This window comes from Brassica napus, chromosome A8, assembly GCF_020379485.1.
Source record: "Brassica napus cultivar Da-Ae chromosome A8, Da-Ae, whole genome shotgun sequence".
In the NCBI taxonomy this organism is placed as follows: Eukaryota; Viridiplantae; Streptophyta; class Magnoliopsida; order Brassicales; family Brassicaceae; genus Brassica; species Brassica napus.
In genome coordinates this window covers 6620802-6636219 of record NC_063441.1, presented here as the reverse complement: position 1 = coordinate 6636219, position 15418 = coordinate 6620802, and the positions used below count along the sequence as shown (strand labels likewise).

General features: G+C 42.7%; 1 non-coding gene across 1 annotated transcript; it reads right to left on the bottom strand.

Moving 5' to 3' along the window:
• Positions 1 to 956: 956 nt before the first annotated feature.
• On the bottom strand, positions 957 to 1062 carry LOC125577545. The gene has a single exon (XR_007315955.1). It is a non-coding gene; the product is annotated as a small nucleolar RNA R71 (small nucleolar RNA).
• Positions 1063 to 15418: the final 14356 nt, after the last annotated feature.

The following is a 15418-nucleotide window of genomic DNA, read 5'->3' as shown; positions in this document are numbered from 1 at the left end:
TAGATTTAATTGTTTCCTAGCTCCTTGTGGATTCGATCCCTAAGTACTACATCTGAACCTCTTTTGATGAGAGTAACACTACTTAGGGTAATTTGAGTGGTATCAAATTTGGCGCCGTTGCCGGGGAGCTTTGATCGCCATTAGATTTAGTTTTATTAATTCTTATTCTTTTCTTTACCCCCTTTTCTAATAATCTGTCTTTTTCTTGTCTTTTCAGGTGCATACTCAGCGGTACCAGAAGCAACAAGGAGAAAGACTTGCTGTTCTCAGACGATCCTGCTCATTTGGAACGCACCATCCGTAGAGGTCAATGTTCCACATCGCTCGACGCAACCACTTCGTCGTCGATCGATACACACAACCAACCGTCGACCGACACCAGACCGTCATTGTCGATCGATCCCAATCGTTTGACAACGATCGATACTACACCGCGTACGTCGATCGATACCGTGTCGTCAAAAATGGTAAACATTATTATTCTAACTCAGGATAAGAACGGAAACCAGTATGACCAGGCCGGTCATCTGCGTAATGCAACAGGTCAGAAAATAGATACTCAGGGAACTGTAATCCCTGATGCTGATGCTACATGAGCTGCTCAACCTGTAGATGAGGACGCTCGATCGAAACCACTGGCCGACTACAATTGCCCAGATGAGTACTATTCCAACAGATCAGCGATTCGACTTCCGGAGATCCAGAAGCAAAATTTCGAGCTGAAGCCTCAATACTACACTCTCGTGTCGCAGATACCCTACTCTGGGAGGATCTAATCGCTGCCATTCGGATGGAAGGAGTCCCCGAAGATTACCTGCTGTGCAAGCTCTTCAGATACACGCTGAATGGAGAAGCGATGCACTGGCTTAGGCAGCAACCCACAGGATCTTTAACATCCTGGAGCGACATCAAGAATGCTTTCTTACGAAACTTCTTCGATGAGGCTTGCGCTGAAGAACTTCGGAACAAAATTTCCACATTCTCGCAGAAGGCTGGAGAGTCCTTCAAAGATGCGTGGATTAGATTTAGGTTTTTCCAGCGAGACTGTCCACACCACGAATTTAATGAAGTGCAGCTACTAAGCACTTTCTTCCGAGGTCTCGCCTTACAGTATCAAATGGCTCTTGATACGGCGAGTGAAGGAAACTTCACTACTCGGAATCCGTTGGAAGCTGTGAGACTTATCGAAAACCTTGCTAACAGCAGCAGCACCAAAAACACTGACTCTGAACGGAAGAAGTCTGTAGCCTCTATCGGGAAGGAACAGATGGACGAAGTAAGAGCTAAGTTAGATGTGGTGCACGAACTTCTTAGGAAGCAAGTCTGTTCAGCTGAAGGAGAAGTAGCAGATACGAAGGAGAAGAAGATGTGAACTACATCGGAGGTACCGGATTCCAAAAATTTGGAAACCAGGGCGGAAACAGAAACTTCTTTGGAAATGGCCAAAGAAGTAACCAAAGTTCACAATTTCAAAAACCCTTCAACAACAGCAAGAGCTACTCGAACTCTTACTATCAAAATCCACCACCCCAAACTCAGGAAAGCAAGATCGAAGAAATGCTTGATCGAGTACTGTTGGGACAACAACAAATCACCGTGGATTTCAACGGTAAGATAGACTCTGCCTACAACAATCTGAACACCAAAATCGAGACCTTAGGGACTCAGGTGAGAAAACTTGAAACCCAAGTAATTCAGACGGGCGAGACTATTAAGAGGCAAGAAGCTTTCGCTAGAGAGGCAGGAGCCGACAAAGGGAAACACCACGTAAATGCCATCATAGATGATGAATTCTGGCAAGTGGTGAGAAATGAAAACCTTGAGGAAGGAGATTTCGAAATCGAAAGCTCCATGAGTCTCGGCGGATCCCAATGGTGTCGACCGATGTCGATGAACTCGCATCGATCGACAGACCATGATGAAGATCGATGGACGGATTACTCCAGTCATCGATCGACGTCGTCTGCCAATTCGACTGAATGCAATGCGGTTCGAATTCTAACTCATGAAGAATTCGCAGCTAAGCATCCTCACCCACCCTCCCCTTTCTATGAAAAAATCGATCGATCGGTTAACTCAACCATCGATCGACAGAGTGAGTCCGACGTCGATCGTCACAACACACCTCCCATCGATCGACAGGCACCTCTGACATACCGAGTGCGGTTACCCTCAATCGATAATGATTACATCAATGCACTCAGACCACCACCTAAACCATTAGCAAACCCACCCGAACCAAAACCCAACCCTTTAACTAGTTCAACAGAATCTGTTCAAGAAGAACAAGAATCTGAAGGGAGAAGGTTAAGGAAAAGAAAGGAGAAGATTCCTAAAAACCTTAAGAGGGAAGCTAACGATAAGGAGATGGATGGTTTCACTAAACGAGTCCTCAGAATCCCAATCGAAAAACCTTTTGATGAAGCTTACTTCACACACCGGTTGTGGATGTTCTTCAGAGAAACAAAGGTAACTGAGGAGGACATTAGGAGAATGTTTCATCAAGTCAGAGGAAAGATGAAACACAGGATCACATTGACGAAGAAGAGTGATCATGGGAAGTTTGCAATACCATGCATAGTCAAGGGTGTTGAATTTTCCCATTCAATGTGTGACACAGGAGCATCGGTTAGTATCCTCCCTAGGATTATGGCAGACCAGCTTGGTTTGATCATCGAACCCTCAACAGAATCCTTCACCTTCGTGGATCTTTCAGAGAAACGATCCGGAGGCATCATAAGAGATCTGGAGGTACTGATTGGTAATGCCCTTGTCCCTGTAGATTTTCATGTCTTAGACATCGAGCTTAACTGGAACTCTTCACTTCTGCTTGGAAGATCCTTCCTAGCTACAGTAGGAGCTGTATGTGACATGAACAAAAACAAATTGTGTCTAACGCTCATAGACCCAAACATCCACTACGATCCCATCCGACCTAAGAGAAAGGTAATTAATTCTGTGGATTATGGGAAAGAACTTGGCTTCATTGGCGCATGCCATTGTGGAGCGGAGTATGAATCGGAGTACGAAACAGAGTACTCAGAATCGATCGACACCCCAACCTTTCCATCGATCGATTACAATGTGTCAATGGTGACCGATGACCACAACAACACGTCACTCGACGTAATGCACCCACTTGACCATTTCGCTTCACCTAATCATTGTTACCAACATTTTGCCTTCCAACCTCCAACCAGGAGATGATGATTATTCCATAGGCAGTTGGGCAAACAGTGGTTTCCATGAAAGTTTTGCAGTTGACACTGTAATTACTTCACCTCATGAGGAACATACCGAGGAATAGGATGAGGATTACTGGAAAGAACGTGAAATAGAAATGTCTTTGCAGGATAAAAGACTTGAATTACACAAGTTCACCAACATGTTTCCAACATCGTTCGACGCTGTGCACTCCACATCGGTCGATACCCACCCTCGTCCAGCAAAACAACCGCTCACATCGATCGACACACCTAAAGGAACATCGATCGATATTCGCGCCGCAGCGAAAATTCAGGAGAAGGAGAATATTCCCTCCCTAACTAGGTTTACAGATACCTATATAAATCGTTTTGTACCTCCGAAACCACCTACTCACATCAGAGCAAACACACAAGCAAATAAGATGAACACTCTTCCTTCTACATCAACAGAAAAATCCATGAAGAGCAATCATCTCAAGAACACAAATTCTGCAGAAATTACTCTGCCATCGATCGATGTAACTGTATCTACATCGATCGATACTACTCTAAACCCTAATCTCTCTATTTCTAAAATGAATAATTATGCAAACATTGATTACGGTTTTCTAACACCTGATGAATTTGGTATTTTCAGGGATCCAGATGGCAACGCACGTGCAATGGATGGAAGGATTTTACAAGTGTCCAGAGAGGACATAGCAGACATCCTTCAAGTAGCCAATGGACCTGACAACCTGTTCTCACAGCAACGTGGCACTCCAGACGTCATTCTAACAGATCCTAACAACCACGCAGGAGTCGCAACAACAGAGATCAACACATATCTATCACGCCAACCAAAAGGGCAAGCATCGATCGACGGTACAACGGAGGCATCGATCGACGGTACAACGGAGACATCGATCGCCAGGGTAACACCAACGTCGATCGATATGGATGATCCGACGTCGATCGACAGATGCTATGAATGTGGGAGCCGCGCTTTCGACATGTATGGAGCCAGAAAGTTCACTTGGGAACATAGGGACGAATATGGACTCTACAGAGATGAGCGTGGACACGCACGAAGCGCAGCTGGTGAGATGATACCTGTCACAAAGGATAACATCAGGAAAATACTGGAATGAGCATCTCTTTTTGAAGAGAGCCACATCTGTCTTCCAGAACATGCCACTTCCTTCACACTCACAAGACTGGCACCAGAACTCTACACCAAAGAAGAAATCGATGAAATGGTGTTTGGTATTTGTGGAGCTCAGGAGAAACTGGGAGAGGAACTCAAAACACTGGTAGAGGAAACACACCAGCCTTTGGATAGAGGCTACAATGAGCTTTTCAGATGTATGGCAGAAATGTGGACAGAAATTGAAAGTTTACGTCAGCAACTTGAGAAGGAAGCTACGACCTCAGCATCGATCGACGCACCACGTGCAACATCGATCGACGTCAGTCTTCCTACAGCTAAGATCCTTGCAGAACCGCGATGTTCAACACAACACAGGGATGAATGGAAAGTCTCATACATCGACACGAGGATAAACGACGTTTACTGCCCTCTCAACAACAACGTGGACTGGCTAAGCACTAAAATCGAGCTACTACAGCAAGATCTGGACACCATTCGCAAGAAGGACCAACATCCAGCCACATCGATCGACATATGCACCTTCACATCGCTCGACGCCAAAGTCTCAGCAATGAATGAGAGGCTGAGGACTTACGAGGATATGCATGACCGTTTTATATCACCAGTCATGATAGATTTAAACAAATTGTCTTGTCAATTACTTGATGCCCAAAAGGATATTGAGAACATTACTAATCAAAGTTTTTTGCAGGAAAAATCAACATCGATCGACAGGACCCTGGATCGATGGCAAGAAACCTGTGGAGTTACTTCCTTACACAGCAGCAGAGGTTGACAAGATCACATCCAAGATCTACACTGGTCTAGACACCATGGAGGAACGACTTGACAAACGCTGCGATGACATCTACTTTCCATTCGACAACAAAATCAGTGGACTAGACAACCACGCAGAATGGCTACAGAAAGAAGTCAAAGCCATTCAGAGGCAACTCGCAGCTCAACATCAGATATCAGCATCGATCGACAGGACAAAAGCAAAATCGATCGACGGCAACTCACCGAGATCGACCAACGAACACATAATCGCATCGATCGACGCCGAGTCTATACCAATCGGCGAGCAGCTGATACACAAGACAGTGGAGTCAATGCAAAAGGAACTGACAGATCTTTCAGCATACGCCTATGACAACATAGGCTGGCACCAGGTCAGCATTGACAACATTCAAGAAAGGCTACAGAACATCTCCAATGTACTTGGGAAGATGGATGACAAATGGACAAGAAATGATGAGGCCACAAGAAGTTTCATTGCATCTTGGTCCAGAATGCGCAGAGATGACGTGGATGCTTGCTTTCCAACAAGCAGCTGCTTCTCCACCCAATAGCCAATCTTGGTCACTGATCCTGCAATGGAAGTAGACTTTGACTCAAGAGAGAAAATTAGAGAGAGAGAAACTAGGAACTAACTTTTACCTGCAGCTCCAGATACTTGTCTGAAATCCTTGCATCATATGATCGATACTCCCAAGGTAAAGCATTCACTTTATATTTATGTTAAGAAATTAAGTCAGTAGAGGGGATGTCAGATGTGAATTAATGAGTTGTGTTATGTTAGAAATGGTTGCTAAGCATTCACTTTATATTTATGCTTCTGTGATTAGGACTTTTAGATATGGTTGCAAAATTGTTGAGGAAAAGATTTCTATGGTTTAAAATCTTAAGTCCCTAATATTTTCAAACCTCTTTCAGAGAGACTGCATGTATGTTTTGCTTGAGGACAAGCAAAAGGGTAAGTCTGGGGGAGTTGATATACCTTGGATTAGACCCGTTTTCATCCATGGTATATAGGTGTTTTACTATATATATATATATATCTATGTTTTCTACTCTTCTAGGTATGTTTTCAGGTTCAGGTGCATTTCGGAGTAAAGCTATGACTTTGGGGCATTTTGGAGCTTAAAGGACATTTCACCCGAGCTGACCATGTAGAGGTCGACGAGAGGAAGAACAATCGATCGATGCGCATCCAGTGCTATCGATCGACACTAGGAGATCCTCGACAGATGAACATTAATATCGATCGATGTACACAAGTACCATCGATCGATGTCGAGACATTGGACACGCAACATTTTGGATCCAGCGGACATAAAACCCAAGGCCAAGCCAAATTACGAAAATGCCCTGACGAGTTTTTAACCTAGTAGATTATATATAGCCTAAGTGTTTTTGACGGCAGGAGAGCTTTTTGGTTACAGTTTTACTTTGAGAGAGAAGAGAGAGTTTTGGATAGAAGATCACTTGTGATTGGAACTCCTTGTTTACATTTCTTTTCATCTATACTATGAATTCCCATTTCTTCATTGTTATGAATTGCTTGGCTATGTCTGAGTAGTTCAATTATTAGATCCAGGGTTCATATAGGTTTGTGGGATTAGCCCCAAACTATAGATCTGCCTTGTTGTGATATTCATGATAGATTTGTATTCATTGCTTGTTTTAGCCTTGCTAACTAGAACTTGATCATAGGATTGCAAACTCAAGCACCCTTGTTATCCCATCCTGACATCTATCTATCATATTTGGACTGCTAGAGAGGGCTAACCGCCAATTTAGTATCTTAATAGGGCATATCATACTCGCGCATAGGCCTGGCTAGAACCCGTCGATCGATGTCCTCAACTGACTATCGGTCGACGTAGGCAAATGTGTATCGATCGATGTCCCAATAGGACCATCGATCGACACTCTTTCGTTGTCAACATACTAACCGTTGAGACACGAGATCTAGCCTGTTAACCAGTGAAACATGCGACAACTGATCACTGAGTTAAGCGATTGAGCTTTAACATATCATGCATGCAACAAATAGGCATCTATAGGTATTATAATCTCCAACACCTGAATAGTGGCCCTGCATCTAATATCATTTCCAACCAAGTTACATTTACTGTTTACTTCGCTTGTTACTATTGCTATTTCATTTAAACATTTACAACTCTTAGAATTAATAAACACTAGATTTAATTGTTCCCTAGCTCCTTGTGGATTCGATCCCTAAGTACTACATCTGAACCTCTTTTGATGAGAGTAACACTCCTTAGGGTAATTTGAGTGGTATCAAGTACCAAGTGTTGGAGTGTCATTAGTGTCAGCACTGAGAATTGAAAACCTTTTGGAGAAGGGTGAAAAAGTATACTTAGTGACTTTAGTTGTTGGACCAGTAGAAGACGAGAAAGAGCAGAACATGGAAGAAATATCAGTAGTCAGAGAATATGAGGACGTGTTTAAGGCATTAGAGGGATTGCCGCCGTCTAGGAGTAACCCCTTTAGTATAACCTTAGAACCCGGATACGCTGCAATAACAAAGGCACCATACCGAATTGTCGCTAGAGTTGGAGAAGTAGCCTATAGACTAGAACTTCCACCCGATATGCTTATGCATCCAGTAATTCATGTATCGATGCTGCATAAGCATATACCAGATCCGAATATGGTTGAGCCGCAGCGACCAGAGAACTTGCAACCTAACCTCACCTATCCTGAAGGTCCTTTGCGAATAGGCGAACATCGTTTCAATAAATAGAAGAATAGGGAAATTTTGCAAGTTCAAGTATTTTAGGAAAAGAAACAGAGAGTTGTCATAACATGGGAGGATGAAGATAAGTTCTGAGTTGATTACCCAGAACTCTTCTCAGATACCCCAGTCGTCCAGTAAAGGGTGTACACTTGTATTTTGAGAATTCGGGGACAAATTCTTTTGGGGGGGGGGGGGGAAGAGTGTAATAACCCTCACGAGCCAATAAATTTTTGGTCGAGAAAAATTCCGCTCGACCAGTTTTTAGTTGGTTCGACCATGATTAATAAAAATAAAAATCGACCCGGTAGATTAATTTCTCGACGGGACTGTCTTGTGGTCGAAAGACCTTCACTTGATAGTTTGGCCGAGTCTTAAATATTTTGGTCGAATTTTTATTAAACTGGACGAGAATTTCCAAGAACAAGACGAGAGACAAAGACAAAGAATATTTGGTTAAAAATTATTTAAAATTATCAACCAACTGCCTAATTAATTTTGGACCAGACTCATGTCTTCCACCAGCCTGCTTGTTCAGTATTCAGTCACTTGACTTGCACCTGCCTGCTTACTTAGCTTCTTCAGTAAATGGCACATGCCAATCACAAGCTGCAGGTGTGCTTGCTTCCTCCTTTAATTATTTATGATTGGCTGGAAACTGCCTCATGGGAGGGAAATGACAATATGGTGTTGATGATGAAACAGGTTGCCAGCTGTCTGCTCTCAGCCAAGCTTGGTTTTGAGCTAAACCCTCATATGAAGTAACCTCAGGTTGTATTAAACTCTTCTCCAGCTGCTTCCCACGTTTTTAAGCCTACAGAAAAACTTAGAGAATTTCAGAGAGAAAGAGAGAAAGAGAGAAAGAAGAACAGAAAAATCAGTGAGAAAAATCAGGAAAATAAATCAAGAAAAAATTGGTGGTGATCTAATCTTCAACCCTAGCTCAGTTTGGTTCTTGAGAAAGATCAGAAGGTGAGATTTTTAAATAAAACCCTAGACCTAGTTGAGTTCAGATCATGATCAGACCTTGATCTTTCTCTTTGATCAGTCAGCTTACCTTGGAGAAGAGGATCAGCTGAGGCCATCTAGTCCTTTGGTTTGTCTTGGTAAGCTTTGGTCTCCTAGCCTCAGTTAGTATCTGATCAGAAGAGTTCATGGCTACCTTAGATCATGGTTGGATCAGTTGTATAAGTTATGATACAGTTCAGTTCTTGTTTAGTTTCGGTTTGATTTCATCTCTTAAAACAGTTTGCTAAGCTGTTATGGATTGATTGGACTTAAACCAAACTGAACTCAGTCTGATCTTGTCCTGAACTGTTGTTAATTGAATATAACTGAACTGATCTGATCTGGTATGAGAGGAACCGAGCTTGAACTGAATTGATTTAAGTAGTTTAGCCTGAACCGAACTGTCAAATTGTTGATGTTCTGAACCAAACCTTGCTCTGTTTTGATCAGCTAAGGTGTGGAGTTTTGCTAGTCCCATCCTGTCCTTTCAGCTTTGTTCAAGAGGAACTCAAGTCTTGTCCAAGCCAGTTTCAAGACTGTTCTTTAGGTGAGTCTAGACAGAAGATGAGATAGATCATGAATGAGTACATGATTGACTTTAAATTGTAGTATCTCAATAAGATAGTAAAGTTTTTGAATCCTTTAAGAAGTGTATGGTGTTTACTTAGTGTAAACACTTACACTTGAAGATTAATCAAAAGGTTAAAGTGAGGTTAATCATAATCATAGTACTTGTTTTCAAGTACTAATCTTAATTATGACATAATCATGGTTTTGATTATGGATTAATCTTGGTTTAATTAAGAATTAATCTTGGTTTAATTGAGAATTAATATGAGATTAATTAAGAAGTAATCATGATTAATTAAGTACTAATCTTGGATTACTTAAAGATTAATATGAGATTAATTATAGATTAATCTAGGATTAATTAAGAGCTAATTATGATTAATTATAGATTAATTTTGGAATAATTATGGAAGCAAAATCATGTGAAGTCTTGTTATATTCACTATCCCTAAAGCCCCCGCATTACCGTGACTTGGTCCTGCAAACGGAACAAGGTCATGAAGACACGATGACGGAGTAGCTCCCTGGAGACCGTGTACTGCATGACGATGCAGTGTCGGATTATTCATACCGGACATTCGACAATGATGGTGATGCTAACTCACTAGTCTCGGTTAGCCTTAGTGGTTTCTCGGGTCTAGTATATATATTGTATTATATGAGTATGGTAACGGGCGTGTGTTGTGGAAGTGATGTTTAAAATAAGAATTCACAATGATGATCGATATTAAAGTATAGTACTAGTACTTGCATGATCATGTATATACATTTGATAACTGTTTGGTTTATTATTGATTGTGTTGTGATTCTAGATTCACTGAGTAAATTAGTTGCTCATGACTCATTCTTGTGTGCAGGTAACCCTTAGGCAGGAGACACTTTACTTTTTGGACGGAAGGAACGGCCAACCAGCGGTAGTATTTTATTGTCCTTGCAACATATCTTTTGATGTATATATTTACTTAAAACATTGTTGGGCAATAGGCCATAGGATAAAACTATAACACTTTGTAAGATGTTTAAAGTAAATAAATAATATATAAAAGATGTTTATAAATCACGAGTTCTCATATGATATTAGTCCTTGTCCGGGACGAACTAACTATCGAATATTGCTTTATCGGGTTGAAAAGCCTAGAGTAATATCCGATAGGAGCGTCTGTGTTCTTTGGTTGTTGGTCTAAGGGGATCGGATTTATTTCGAGAACCTCAGGTCGACCATCAGGGAACATCGACCGTGTCATTTCTGGTTATCTATGATCAGGGGTGTCACAGCCCTATCCCCTTGTTGCTTCTGGTACTCATATGGATGTACCTGAAACACAAGAAAAAATTTTATCGGTTTTTTGAACAGTAGTAAAAGCTAGACTAAATCTAACTAGACAAGATCTAATTGCGACCAAAGCTCCCTGGCAACGGCGCCAAATTTGATATCACTCAAATTACCCTAAGGAGTGATTTATACTCTCTCAAATAAGAGGTCGAGTTGTAGTACTTAGGGATCGAATTCACAGGGAGCTAGGGAACCAATTAAATCTAATCAGTTTGATTAAGTTAGGCTAAAATGTTTAAAGCAGTAAATAGAGATATGCAAAGCAGTAAACAGCAAACAAGTTGAACAAGACAATTATTTAGCTTGGCAAATAGTTGTGTTGATGGAATGATGGTTACTAGACTTAGAGTTTCATTCAGGTTATTAGAACTCTAAACTATAGATGCTAAGGATTGATTCTAGAACTCGATATCTAATGCAAAAGACAACCAGCTCTCGCTGTGAGTCTAATCTATTGACTAAGTTCATTAAGTGTTTCAGCTCTCGCATGTTAACACAGATCGAGCGTCGATCGATGCTATGGTATAAGGGTCGATCAATGCTACCGATTGAGTGTCTATCGATGCTATGGGGTAAGCGTCGATCGACACTGCCTTAGGCAAGCGTTATCGATCTGGTCTATTATGTTCAACTAGATTCCTAGACCAACTCTCGTATGCGCCTAGGTATCTAATCCAGCAGGATTCGGGTTCCGTTAATTGATTGCACTCTCGTGCTTGTCAATTGTCCTATGATTATAGGTTCAAGCAATTAGTCACACTCTCGTGGCTTTCCAACTACTCTAGATCCTAGTATATTACAAGCTATCCTGATGTAGAGATCTTTAGATATCCTAACAATCATATAATTCAGAAATTCATTCAAAACCCTAGAAATTCCTAAACCTAGCAGGTGGATCTACTCATGCATGATGTTTGTCACAGAAATCATTGATGAATATATGAATAACATAAAATATAAATAAAACCAAAACAATGGAGTTCCAAGAGGACTCTGAAGGAATTCCTCCCTTCTCTCCTAACCTAGAACTATGAATTAAAGAAAGCTTAGCCGTCAACAATGGCTTAGAAAACACATAAATAGGGTTTTAGGTCGTCCAATGGTATTTTGGTAATTTGTGATTGCTTCTGGGTTCAGTCGGTCATAAAATATGCTCGGCCCGCATTCTTGCATCCATATCGATCGATGTCAAGAGTTCTTCGATCGACATACTTTCTCTTCTCGACAGCTTTCTCTCTCGAGGCATTCCGACCACTCCTCAGCAAAACGGACATACCTTCTGCTACAGAATGCTGATTGACCTCAAACCAGTGGAATTGAAAAGATAACTCAAAGCTATATCCTGTGTCAAAATATGGGCTCAATCTAACGGTTGGAAGGTCTCCAGCCATAGCTAGACATCAGACGCGCCTGTGCACTTCTGCACCTCAACAGTTAGCCCTCCATCTCGTTAGAATCGTGGATCAGAACGAGATTCCAGCATGCTGTTTGGCGATTTAGGCAAAGATAGGTATATCGGACGAAGTTCACATTCTGAATTTCACGGAGGAAAGTCATCGAGAAGATTTATGTTTATAAAAATCAAAATCCTAAGCTCATACTTCTATAAGTAGTGAGCTCCAATCATTCATTTCTTTCACACTTTCCTTCCTTCAAATCCTCTCTAACTTCTCTCCTAAACTTTAGATTTCAACATGTCTTCTTCCCAAGGTGACAAGAGAAGTTCCGACGTTGAAATGGGCGAAGCCACCTCCCAAGCTCCGGTTCCGGCCATCTTTCCTTCCGAGAGAAATTAGCTGGTCGCAAAGCCGAAAAGGAGCCAGTTCGAGCTGGTACCGAGTTCCCATCCTCTTCTGCTCTGGCCGTTGCTCCGGATCATGGAGCTGAGGTTCAGGTTCCGCAGAACGCATGAACTCTCGTTGACACAAGCGTTCCGTGTGTTCCGGATGCTTTGGTACATCCTGTCGGGTCGTCTACGACTCTGATTCTCATCGAGGGCAAAGAGAGGACCGCCGAGTTTATGCCTCCTCCGGCTAGGAAAGAGATTGTCCTAGCGTTGCGTGCTCCCAGTGCTACTCCGGTCGCTCAGCCTAAGGGCCGGAAGAGGAAGTTTACCAAGGGCGGTACGGGGAATCTTCGCAACAAGGAGGCTCAAGTCTGGCGTCGGGGCTCCCCGGAAAGGTTTGTCGCTTGTTTTGGACTTTTACGATTGGCTCGTCGGATACTTTCATTTTTTAGCCTTGCTTTGTTTTGTATCTCTAATTGTTCTCTTGTTTCGCAGTTCGTGTCGCTGATCGACGGGATGATCAGCGAGTGCGGTTCTGAGGCCAGTCGTCTTGCAGGAGAGTTGACGGAGATGCAAGGTAGATCGTCTGAAACTTAAGCCATGCTGACAGCTGTCAAGGATTCTCATTCCGCAAAGGTGTCCAAGCTTGAGGTCGAGATCGAGGAGCTCGAGAGGGATCTCGGGAAGACGGCGAGTTCTCTGCTTAAGGAGAACAGGGCCAGGAAGGTCAAGTCTTCGGAGGTGCGTCGAATTCAGCGTCAGATCAAGAATGACGTAGGATCGACGAGCCACGGGATCGAAGAGGCCAAGGATGCTCTCCGTACTGAGTTCCAGGTTCGTTTGCCGAAGTTCTCTGCCTTTCTTGGCTCCCTCAAGTGCATCCGTAGCAGGGATTTGGCCTTGGTGACTATCGAGGGCGGGATGGCCGTAGTTTGGGCACTCCAGACTGAGACTCGTCCGTCCTTGGAGGCCTCAGAGACGAGGTTGTCTGATTGCAAGGGAGACTTGTTGGCCGTGGATGGAGATTTCGATCTCGTCCTAGCTGACCTGTAATCTGCGTACTTCCTTCCGACGTGTTCAGAAGACCCAGAGGGAAAAGATCCCGTGGTCGGAGAAAACAGAGATGACGCGGCTCCAAGCTTGGACGAGGTGATGGGTGAAGAGGAGGCTTGAGTTCAGAAGATGACTATGTTTTCGATCCCTTGTGAGAGATTGTTTTTTTGTTTGATGTTTTTGGCCTTAAATGGCTTCATTCCATGTTTCGGGACTGGCCGTTTGTGGCTTTGAATCCGTGCCGCTTTGCGGCTTTCTTTTTATGGAAGGATGATTAATTTTCATTTTCGTGAGTTAGCGCATGTTGTGGAAGAAAGATGATGAGTTGTTGTCTCATATCCTTCTACGATGTAGAATGCTTTGTTCACGATCTGTTCGGAGAGTTTTTCTGCGAGATCTAGATTTCGTGGGGTATCTGAAGATGTTGAATATAAGCATAGAGGCATGGTTTAGGATCTCGTATCTTTTTGATATCGTGCCTAGAGATGTTAGAGACCAGTGCGCTAGGTTTAGGGTAAGACCTAGGTTTACTTTTGGTTTTAAGATTTATGCGGGGACTAGTTGGCTATCGATCTATCTGTTGCGATTTTAACCTGGTTCGTATAGATTTAAAGTCCGCGATAGGTTCTCGGCTTATACGACTTGTCTGATACTAATCGAGCATCTCTCCAGAGACAAAGTCAACTGGAAGTGTTTGACAAAAATTTTGGATTTCTTTTATAGCGATATTATCCTTGTGTCGGATGTACGAGAGTCATCTTCGTGAGATGGCTATGTCTGTTTAGGACGTTTAAGAGTTTGATGTGATCAGCAACGAACTTGGTGGTAGATATTTCCGTTTGGGTCTTTGCGAAAAATATGTGTTTGGCTGAGACGTTTAACGTGTATATTCTTTTTCGTGACGAGAGTTTCGTTTTATCAGCCGGGAAGCAACTCTTAAGGCATTTTTTGAGACGTCTCGCAACGCCAAAGGTCGATTTTCCCTAACGACTGGTTTGTTTTTAGGATTCGAAAATAATTGGCGGATGAAGATGATTTGCTTGGTTAAAAAGTTCCAGAAATATCGAGAAAGTGGTTAGAACTTTCGAAATTGAGAGTATACGAGTATACATACCCACTCCCCCCCCCCTTTTTAGTGAGGGGGGACAGCTGAATTCGTCTTTCGACAAACTGCCTACGTACTCCTTATGGAGATCAAGCTGTCTCGTAGTTCGGTAGTTGTGAGGTGGTTTGTTTAGTGATAATATTTTTTGAGATGCATTGTGTTCCAGGTTCTCGCAATTTTTACGCCTTGCGTGTTGGTATTTCGTAGGAACCTGGTCGAATGACTTTTTCGATCTTGTAGGGTCCTTCCCAGTTTGCTCCAAGTTTTCCCGCGTTTCACTCGGCGGTGTTTTGGAAGACCTTGCGAAGGACCAAATCCCCTTCGTTGAATCTGTGATTTCGTACGTTGGAATTATAATATTTTGCGGCTGCGTGTTGGTAGTCTTGGATTCGAATGAGTGCTCAGTCCCGACGCTTGTTAACGAGGTCAAGATCATCTAAGAGCATGGCGTTATTAAGCTCATCTTGTTCGGGTAATAATCTCCTTCGAACACCGGGGAAATCGACTTCTGCAGGAATCATGCATTCCATTCCGTATACAAGAGCGAAAGGTGTTTCTCCCGTTGCTCGCCTCGGGGTGGTGCAATGCGACCAGAGGACTCCCTTGACTTCGTCGGCCCACCTGCCTTTCTTAAGTCCGTCAAGAATGGTCTTATTGATTGTCTCGGCTTGTCCTTGCATTGCA